The sequence below is a fragment of the Pseudochaenichthys georgianus genome, chromosome 11 (assembly GCF_902827115.2).
Source record: "Pseudochaenichthys georgianus chromosome 11, fPseGeo1.2, whole genome shotgun sequence".
Lineage (NCBI taxonomy): Eukaryota > Metazoa > Chordata > Actinopteri > Perciformes > Channichthyidae > Pseudochaenichthys > Pseudochaenichthys georgianus.
In genome coordinates this window covers 14,071,633-14,081,009 of record NC_047513.1, presented here as the reverse complement: position 1 = coordinate 14,081,009, position 9,377 = coordinate 14,071,633, and positions in this window count along the sequence as shown.

Here is a 9,377-nt window from a genome sequence, read left to right as displayed (position 1 = left end):
TGAACGTTACCAGTTTATATGGGTGAGGGGACTGGAGTCTGTGGGCGTGAAATGCTTGGAAGTGGGGGTGGTAAGAGATTAAGGGAAATTGGTGTGTATGTTTGAGTGTGCTTGTGGGGGTAGCACAATGTCATGTCCTGTCAAGATAAAAACGTAATGAGTTTGAACCTTGGTGACATCTGCTGATACAGACAACATAACAATTGTTCTCAAAAGTCTGCATTCGTAAGGGAAATAACTAATCCAGGGCCCTGATAATAAATGTCGTAATAAGCCCTTTTCACCGCAGAAATGTTGAATTGTTATCCGAGGAAAAAAACATTATACCTAAGCTAAATAAAAACAAGTGTCTGTTAATCTACTTGATGGTTTTGTGGGTTGGAGTGAGAGGGAACAACTTGTTGAAAGTTGTCCAACTTGTCTTTCATGGCAAAAAGTTGTTCCGAATGTAAAAACAGTGGTGCCTTCAGGTGTTTAACAATGCTGGAGCATAACTTTCCTTCGCAAGTCCGTGGACAAACATTTTTTCTTTGATCTGTTGTGTGAAATGAGGAGTGGTGAAATACAATAACAGACTTGTTATTTTGGAAAATAAAAAAGTCCTCCCAGTATTAGGGTAATCTTTGAATAGCAGGCCAAGCTATGATTCATGGTGCCCTCAGTAGAATAACACTCAGGCAAAAATGCTGCTGTGGAGTTTCCTTTCTGAGTAATACAGTCTGTGCTGCTACTTAAAGGGGACCTATCATGCAAAATGCACTTTTGTATGTCTTTTATACATGAATATGTGTCCCCGGTGTGTCAGGGAACTCACCAAGTGTCAGAAAACACAACCCTCTCTCTTTTCCTCCATACCCAAATCTCTAAAACTGGGGCTGCAACGGAGCTGATACAGACTGATACAGATTTGAAATAGTTCTGATGTCAGAAACAGGAGCTCCGCCATATGGGCAACTCTCCACCTATCAGGGGAATGGGGGGTTGGGCCACGGCCATTGCCGCTCGAAAGCGCTGTAGATACTGTAGTACATATGCCAGGCCTGTAGGTGGCGCTGTAGTCTGCCACAAAAGCAGCGAAGAAGACTTCTCACAGAATCAGCCCTTGCAAAAACAGGGCTGGAAAAGAGCAAAATAGAGCGAAATGAGCCATGGCTAAAATGCATGATCTGTTTGGTATTTTGAAAAAAAAACTTCACAGACATGTTTTATATAGGTATGGCCCGACAATATATTAGTCCAAATATAGCATGATAGGTCCACTTTAAAATTGAATCAAACATCGTCATGGTATTTATGGAGCATGAGGTGGTAAAGTGTTGCCCGATATAGTTTCTTACTTGTAAACAAAGAAAGAGTGGTAGGTTGTCTTTTTCCTGAAAAAAGCACTGATTGGGAATTAAGTGTTCATCAGAGCATGATCGAGTTTGAGAAATACGGTGGATAAACTGCATCTTGTGATTGATAAGACCAACAAATCTGCTTCTAAAGCTGCTAAAACGAAAACTGTGTCCCATCTGCACTATAAGTGACTGTGACGGCCCCAGAGCCTGGGGCCTGTGAGTGTGTGTGAATGTTGCAGGTCCTGCGATGGGGGGTGGAGCTGAATAGGCCAATCAGCGTGATCGGGGACACCTGGCCGGAGGTGCTACTTAAAGAGCCTGTGACAGCATCCCAACAACTGTTGTGCAAATGAAATATTGGGCTACTAGTAATCTCGAACCGTCAGTTTAAACAAGAAAAAAAGCGATACCGTTGCGTTAAATATCAATAATTTCGAACATCGCGGGGAAATTCCTTCGACTCATTTTGAAGTTTGGGGGAAGCCGGAAGTGACGTCAATGCGGGAACGCTTCGAAAGCCAAACACGGACAAAGTGTGTTGGTCATGCGTAGAAATGGTGAATTACTGAGATTAGGCACGTTAATAACGTTTTAATGAAGTTGACTACAGTATATTCATATTTGTCAGTGCTTTCAGTCAATTCGGCGAACATAAAACTAAATGATCGTGGTGAGATGATGATTACATTAGGATTAAAAAATCGGGAGTGAGAGCTACTGAATTTCCTCCCCATCGGATGTGATATAAAAACAAATCGATTATTTTTGTAGTTGTAAACTCAAGTGGATGAAACTACATTTATTAGTGCTTTCATGTCAATTCTGCGAACATATGATACATTAAATGATCATGAGGATGATGATTAAAAATCGTTTGTTTGAGCCGGTCTGCATTTCCTGATGAGAAAACAAACCGATGCTTTTTGTAGTTGTAGGTACCAACAAGATGGATTAAACGTGTGGTTTTTTTACCACAATGGTTGGGGGAAATTAATAGATAAAATCCCACTCCGATCGGGACACTAGGTCCACCGTTTCCTCCCCGCAGCGAGGCTCCCCCCATTGACAGTTTACGTGGGCTGGGTGCAGTGGCGGACTGGCCATCGGGTCCGAATCCCGATGGGCCAGTACCGAAGTGAGCCGGTCGGATAAGTCACTAGCACATCCCCCATAGGCGGCGCGTGAGGCTCAGGTTTTGAGAAGGCTAAATACTTGTTTTACCTGACGCTGCCCGCCTCCGGCGTCTATAGAAAAGAGATCAACTCAGTGTGCGGAGTTTAAATCTCTCATGTCATATTTAGGGCTGCAACAAACGACTAATTTGATAATCGATTAATCTATCGATTAATGAAACGATTAATCGACTATTCGGACTATTACTTGCCTTGCACAATTTCTCAAACGCTCTTATTTAGCCATCAACTTTTAGATTTAGCTTGAGGTTGTTTTAGGCATGTGGAAACTAACAATGAAGACAATAAAGATGAATACTTGATTCCAAAATACATATATTATTGAAATAAACAGTGACAGAAACAACAGTGTTTTAACAAATCGTATTAAATAATCTGATGACAGAACTGTAAACAGAATAGCTGAAAGTTTAACAAACTAAATAATAATAATAATAATAATATATAATATTTTTATAGCGCCTTTCAGGAAACCCAAGGTCGCTGTACAAGTCGGGTAGGGGGGGTGGAGGGGAAAAAGGCAGACAGGTTAAGGGGGTGGGGGGGGGAAGTAGCGGACAAATACACCTATTAAAACTAACTATACAGTGGAGCCTTGGTAAAAAGGTGCGTTTTGAGGGCTTTTTTGAAAATGTCCAGGGTTGGGGCGCTGCGGGATTTTCGGGGGGGGAGAGAGTTCCAGAGGGTGGGGGATGCCACACTGAAGGCTCTGTCACCAAAAGTCCGCAAATAACTCTGTTACCTCTAATCATTATGTTTGTATAATGTAGTTAGCTCCGTGTGTTGCTGCTAGCATACATAACACCTGACGTGAAAACGTTACTCGTGGACGGGGCTACAGAGCTACTAGAAAGACAGTCGAACCCGGTGCATTCCTCCGTCTGGATGTGGAGCACTTTTGCTAAATGTTTAGACAAATAGCTCGTGTTACCGCCCTTACATGCTAATCTCGTATTCAACTTTTGGTAACGAGCATTCTCCACATCGAGACGGGTAAAGTTTAACCACCTCGGAGCGCGTTCTCTCCGCCATCTCCCGTGTGTGTGTGTTGCTGCATGTTGCAGCTGCCCGTGTATAAACTGCCCCGCCCCCTCGCAAGCAGGCGGGGGAGAGAAAGATCGAAAATACATCATAGACGCATTTGTTTGTCTTTTTGCATATTAGAAACGAGTTGGCGACACTAAGACTGCGATATAATGTCTTTGTAGCAATAATACATGACATATATTTTTTAAATGTCTCCAGTACCGATACAAAGACCAATAAAGTTAGAGCTTAACGGGGCGTAAAACACACGTGATGACGTCACCAACGAATCGACGACTGAATTAGTTTGCAACTAATTTGGTAATCGATTTTAATCGATTAAGTCGATTAGTTGTTGCACCCCTAGTCATATTACAGGATAAAGGAAATACAGTTTAAACTGCCGTATGCAGAGAAGACGCCGACGTGTCGCACTTATCATTCATATTACATCATCAATCAGATCATCGATCATATAATATCATAATATATCATCCATCCATCCATCTATCTTCTCCCGCTTATCCGTGGTCGGGTCGCGGGGGTAGCAGTTCCAGCAGAGAGCCCCAAACTTTCTTTTCCCTGGCGACATCAACCAGCTCTGACTGGGGGATCCCAAGGCGCTCCCAGGCCAGCGAAGAGATATAATCCCTCCACCTGGTCCTAGGTCTACCCCTTGGTCTCTTCCCAGCTGGACGTGCCTGGAACACCGGGAGGCGCCCAGGTGGCATCCTAACTAGGTGCCCGAACCACCTCAACTGGCTTCTTTCGACGCGAAGGAGGAGCGGCTCAACTCCGAGTCCCTCACTGATGACCGAACTTCTCACCTTATCTCTAAGGGAGACACCAGCCACCCGGCGGAGGAAACCCATCTCGGCCGCTTGTATCCACGATCTCGTTCTTTCGGTCATGACCCATCCTTCATGACCATAGGTGAGGGTAGGAACGAAAATGGCCCGGTAGACAGAGAGCTTTGCCTTCTGGCTCAGCTCCTTTTTCGTCACAACGGTGCGGTAAAGCGACTGCAATACCGCTCCCGCTGCTTCCGATTCTCCGGCCCATCTCACGCTCCATTGTTCCCTCACTCGAGAACAAGACCCCGAAATACTTGAACTCCTTCACTTGGGGTAAGGACTCATTCCCTACTTGGAGTGGACAGTCCACCGGTTTCCTGCTGAGAACCATGGCCTCAGATTTGGAGGTGCTGATCCTCATCCCAGCCGCTTCACACTCGGTTGCGAACCGATCCAGTGAGTGCTAAAGGTCGCAGACCGATGAAGCCATTAGAACCACATCATCTGCAAAAAGCAGTGGTGCAATCCTTAGTCCACCGAACTGCAGACCCCCCCCCCCCCCCCACGACTACGCCTCGAAATCCGATCCATGTATATTACAAACAGGATTGGTGACAAAGCGCAGCCCTGGCGGAGGCCAACCCTCACCGGAAATGGGTCCGACTTACTGCCGAGGACCCGGACACAGCTCTCGCTTTGGGAGTACAGAGATTGGATGGCCCTGAGTATAGACCCCCTCACCCCATACTCCCGCAGCACCTCCCACAGTAACTCCCTGGGAACTCGGTCATACGCCTTCTCCAAGTCTACAAAACACATGTAGACCAGATAAGCGTACTCCCAGGCCCCCTCCAGGATCCTTGCGAGAATAAAAAGCTGATCCGTCGTTCCACGACCAGGACGGAATCCGCATTGTTCCTCCTCAATCTGAGGTTCGACAATCGGCCTGACCCTCCTTTCAAGTACCTTGGAGTAAACTTTCCCGGGGAGGCTGAGTAGTGTGATGCCTCTGTAATTGGCACACACCCTCTGACCCCCCTTTTTGAAAATGGGGACCACCACCCCGGTCTGCCACTCCTTCGGTACTGTTTCCGACTTCCATGCAACGTTGATGAGACGTGTCAACCATGACAGTCCCTCAACACCCAGAGCCTTCAGTATTTCCGGGCGGATCTCATCCGGAGATTTGTGTTGATCCCCCGTCATACTCCAGCTCTGCCTCTAACATAGAGGGCAGAGTTGTCGGGTTCAGGAGTTCCTCAAAGTGTTCCTTCCAACGCCCCAACACCCCATCAGTTGAGGTCAACAACGTCCCATCCTTACTGTACACAGCTTGGATGGTTCCCTGCTTCCCCCTCCTGAGGTGTCGGACAGTTTTCCAGAACAACTTTGGTGCCGCCCGAAAGTCCTTCTCCATGTCTTCTCCAAACTTCTCCCACACCCGCTGCTTTGCCTCGGCCACGGATGAGGCTGCTGCCCTTCGGGCCTGTCGGTACCTTGCAACTGCCTCGGGAGTCCCCCGGGATAACAAATCCCTGAAGGCCTCCTTCTTCAGTCGGACGGCTTCCCTGACCACCGGTGTCCACCAGGAGGTTCGAGGGTTACCGCCCCTTGAGGCACCTAGGACCTTGAGACCACAGCTCCCCGCCGCGGCTTCGGCAATAGAGGCTTTGAACACCGACCACTCTGGTTCAATGTCCCTAACCTCCACAGGAATGCCCGAAAAGCTCCGCCGGAGGTGTGAGTTGAAGGCCTCCTGAACTTGGGCCTCCTCCAGACGTTCCCAGTTCACCCGAACTACACGTTTGGGCTTACCAGGTCTATCCAGAGGCTTCCCCCGCCACTCGACCCAACTCACCACCAGATGGTGATCAGTTGACAACTCCGCCCCTCTCTTTACCCGAGTCTCCAAAACATACGGCCTCAGGTCCGATGATACGATAACGAAATTGATCATGGACCTTCTGCCTAGGGTGCTCTGGTACCACGTACACTTATGAGCATCCTTATGTTCGAACATGGTGTTTGTTATGGCCAATCCATGACTAGCACAGAAGTCCAGTAACAAACCACCACTCCGGTTCAGATCAGGGGGGCCGTTCCTCCCAATCACGCCCCTCCAAGTGTCTCCATCATTGCCCACATGTGCGTTGAAGTCTCCCAGCAAGACTAAGGAGTCCCCTTTAGGAGCCCCATACAGGACTCTTTCCAGGGTCTCCAAGAAGGCAGTATACTCTGAACTGCTGTTGGGTGCATAAGCACACACAACAGTCAGAGTTTTCCCCCCCATAACCCGCAGGCGTAGGGAGGCGACCCTCTCGTCCACTGGGGTAAACTCCAACAACGAAGCACCTAACCGGGGACTTGTGAGTATCCCCACACCCGCCCGGCGCCTCACACCTTGAGCAACTCCGGAGAAGAATAGAGTCCAACCCCTATCCAGAAGTAAGGTTCCAGAGCCGACGCTGTGCGTAGAGGTGAGCCCAACCAGATCCAACTGGTACCGCTCCACCTCCCGCACAAGCTCCGGCTCCTTCCCCCCTAGAGAGGTGACGTTCCACGTCCCCAAAGCCAGCTTCTGCCGCCCGGGTCTGGTCCGTCGAGACCCTCCGCTTTCACTGCCACCCTTCTGGCAGCGCACCCGACCCCATCGATGTTTCCCGTATGTGGTGGGCCCGCGGGACGGAGAAGCGGAGGTGTTGCCCACGTTGCCTTTCCGGGCTGGGCCCGGCCGGGCTCCGTGGCAAGCCCGGCCACCAGACGCTCGCCGACGAGTCCTCCTTCTGGGCCTGGCTCCAGAAGGGGACCCTGGGCTTCCTCCGGGCCGGGTATCCTCACTTCTTGTTCTTGTTTCTTTCATGAGGTCTTTTGAACCAATCTTAGTCTGGCCCCTTGCCTGAGACCAATTTGCCATGGGAGACCCTACCAGGAACACAAGGTTCCAGACAACACAGCCCCCAGGTTCATCAGGGCACACAAACCTCTCTACCACGGTAAGGTGCTGGTTCTTCAGAAAGGTAATAATATATCATATATTTCCTTATCTGAGTCAGCTTCTCTAGCCTCATCTGGCCGTGCAACACTCACAGTCTCACAGACTGTATGCAGAAGTATTATTTTAAGCAACACATTATGTTGACGAAACACTCGAGTGAATGTAATTAAAGTCAGATCCACTCGTGTTTTAGACGTGAACGCGCTCTCAGCTGGAGAGAGAAACCCTGGCTTGATTTACCGAGTTGATAACCAGCGTCGTAGGACCGCTTAGCGAGATCTCGTGTGTTAGTTTGTTGTTGTTAGTTTGTTACTCAAACATATCCAGGGTATGTTGAACTGGCTTCGTAGTGCAGGGCACAGGTGGCTAGCAGCGCTGAGGTCAAAGACACAGACATTATACATTATATTTTTTGTATTTTACCAGGATGCAGTGACACAAATATTTACATATTTATTTACATTTACTATCTACAGCACCTGCCGCCCCTGACATCCCCCGCTCCCCCCGTTGACAACTTACTAGCGGTACCGAAGTGGGCCGGTCGAGAGTCCCGGGATGATTTTTAGTCCCATCCCACCACTGGCTATGACCTATGATCGCCCATATTGACGCACCTCATTCCTAAACTTCTAACAGATACAACATAAACCGATCCTTCAGCCTCATATGAGCTCTCAGACACGTTCAACATTAACCTGTCATCGCTGTCTGAGCTTGCTGCTGTGTGCGCCATCGTGCGTTTACATGCAGAAGCTGGGATCCTGGACGGTGCAGCTGGAGCGATGTGCCCGCAATGACGTCACCCATCATTTGGCGGGACTTGAAGAATCCGCGAGAAGATCCAGAAAATTGTCAACATTGAAGGGCAGATTAATGGTTATTAAAGTACAAATATCCAAAATCAGTTCCGTAACGGTTTTCAAGGGGACAATATTTACTCAAATTGATGGGTTTGGATGATGGGGGAAATCTGTGTCACAGGCTCTTTAAGCCCAGCTGCCCGGAGTCACCAGCCCCGTCATGACTCTCTCCAAGCCTGCTGCAGAGGAACTAGTTTCCCCTCGTCCACCCTCTGCTGTTGTTGGTGTTGCCGAATAAAGGGAGGAGATTATTGGAAACTTTGAGCGTCTCTCCTGGTTTTTCTGTTGTGGCCAACGGGCCGGTCATAACAGTGACACATGCCAAAACAATTCTCTATGTCAAAAGGATATTTGAAAAAAAGAAAAATCTGTGAATTCATTTGGTGGATTTCTTTTTTTTTTGTAAAAAGTGTTGAGCACTTGTTTGGTAAGCTGGTGATGCTTTGCTGACTGGATAAAATGGGAGGTGACACAGCCTGGCACCTGTGTCAAAACAACTGTGAAATGTCAGACTTTATGGTAAACTCGCTAACCCCTGTTTTAAAAAACAGGCTGAGTGTGCATTCTGTAATCAGAAATACTCAACCTCTCCTCTCATATCGTTATCTACAAACAGAGTTTTGATTTGCTACATGTGAGAGGAAGGAAGGATGCACTCGCTGGACAATCAGTGAGTTCCCTCCCTACAATTCAAACAATTCTCGCACAATTATTTCAGCTGTCGGCATTGTTCTGTTAGAAAGTTGATTGAATCACAAGCTAGCTGATGGTTGAGATATTTTATATCTTGTATAATATGTAATATCCATCAGTATTTGATTGGTCTCTTTTGTTTTTTGGGTGTTTATTGTGGTGTGTCTTTAGATGTGTAATCACCAATGCAATCTGCAAATGTCAAATACTGACTCATTTGATTCATATCTTTCTCATGGAAGTATAGTTTTATCGTTTGTTTTTGTTATTTGGTATCCATGGTCCTTAGAGACTCTCTCATATATTTCTAATGTATCCCTTAAGCTAGATCAATTTGACCTGAAATTAGTAAAAGCGGTTGGAAAAATTGGCACAATATGTCTTACAATATAAAATCACCTGGTGTTTGCATTTATCATGTATCCATAATAAGTATTTTTGATGTAAGTCTATTATTTAATTTGAGTCGAACT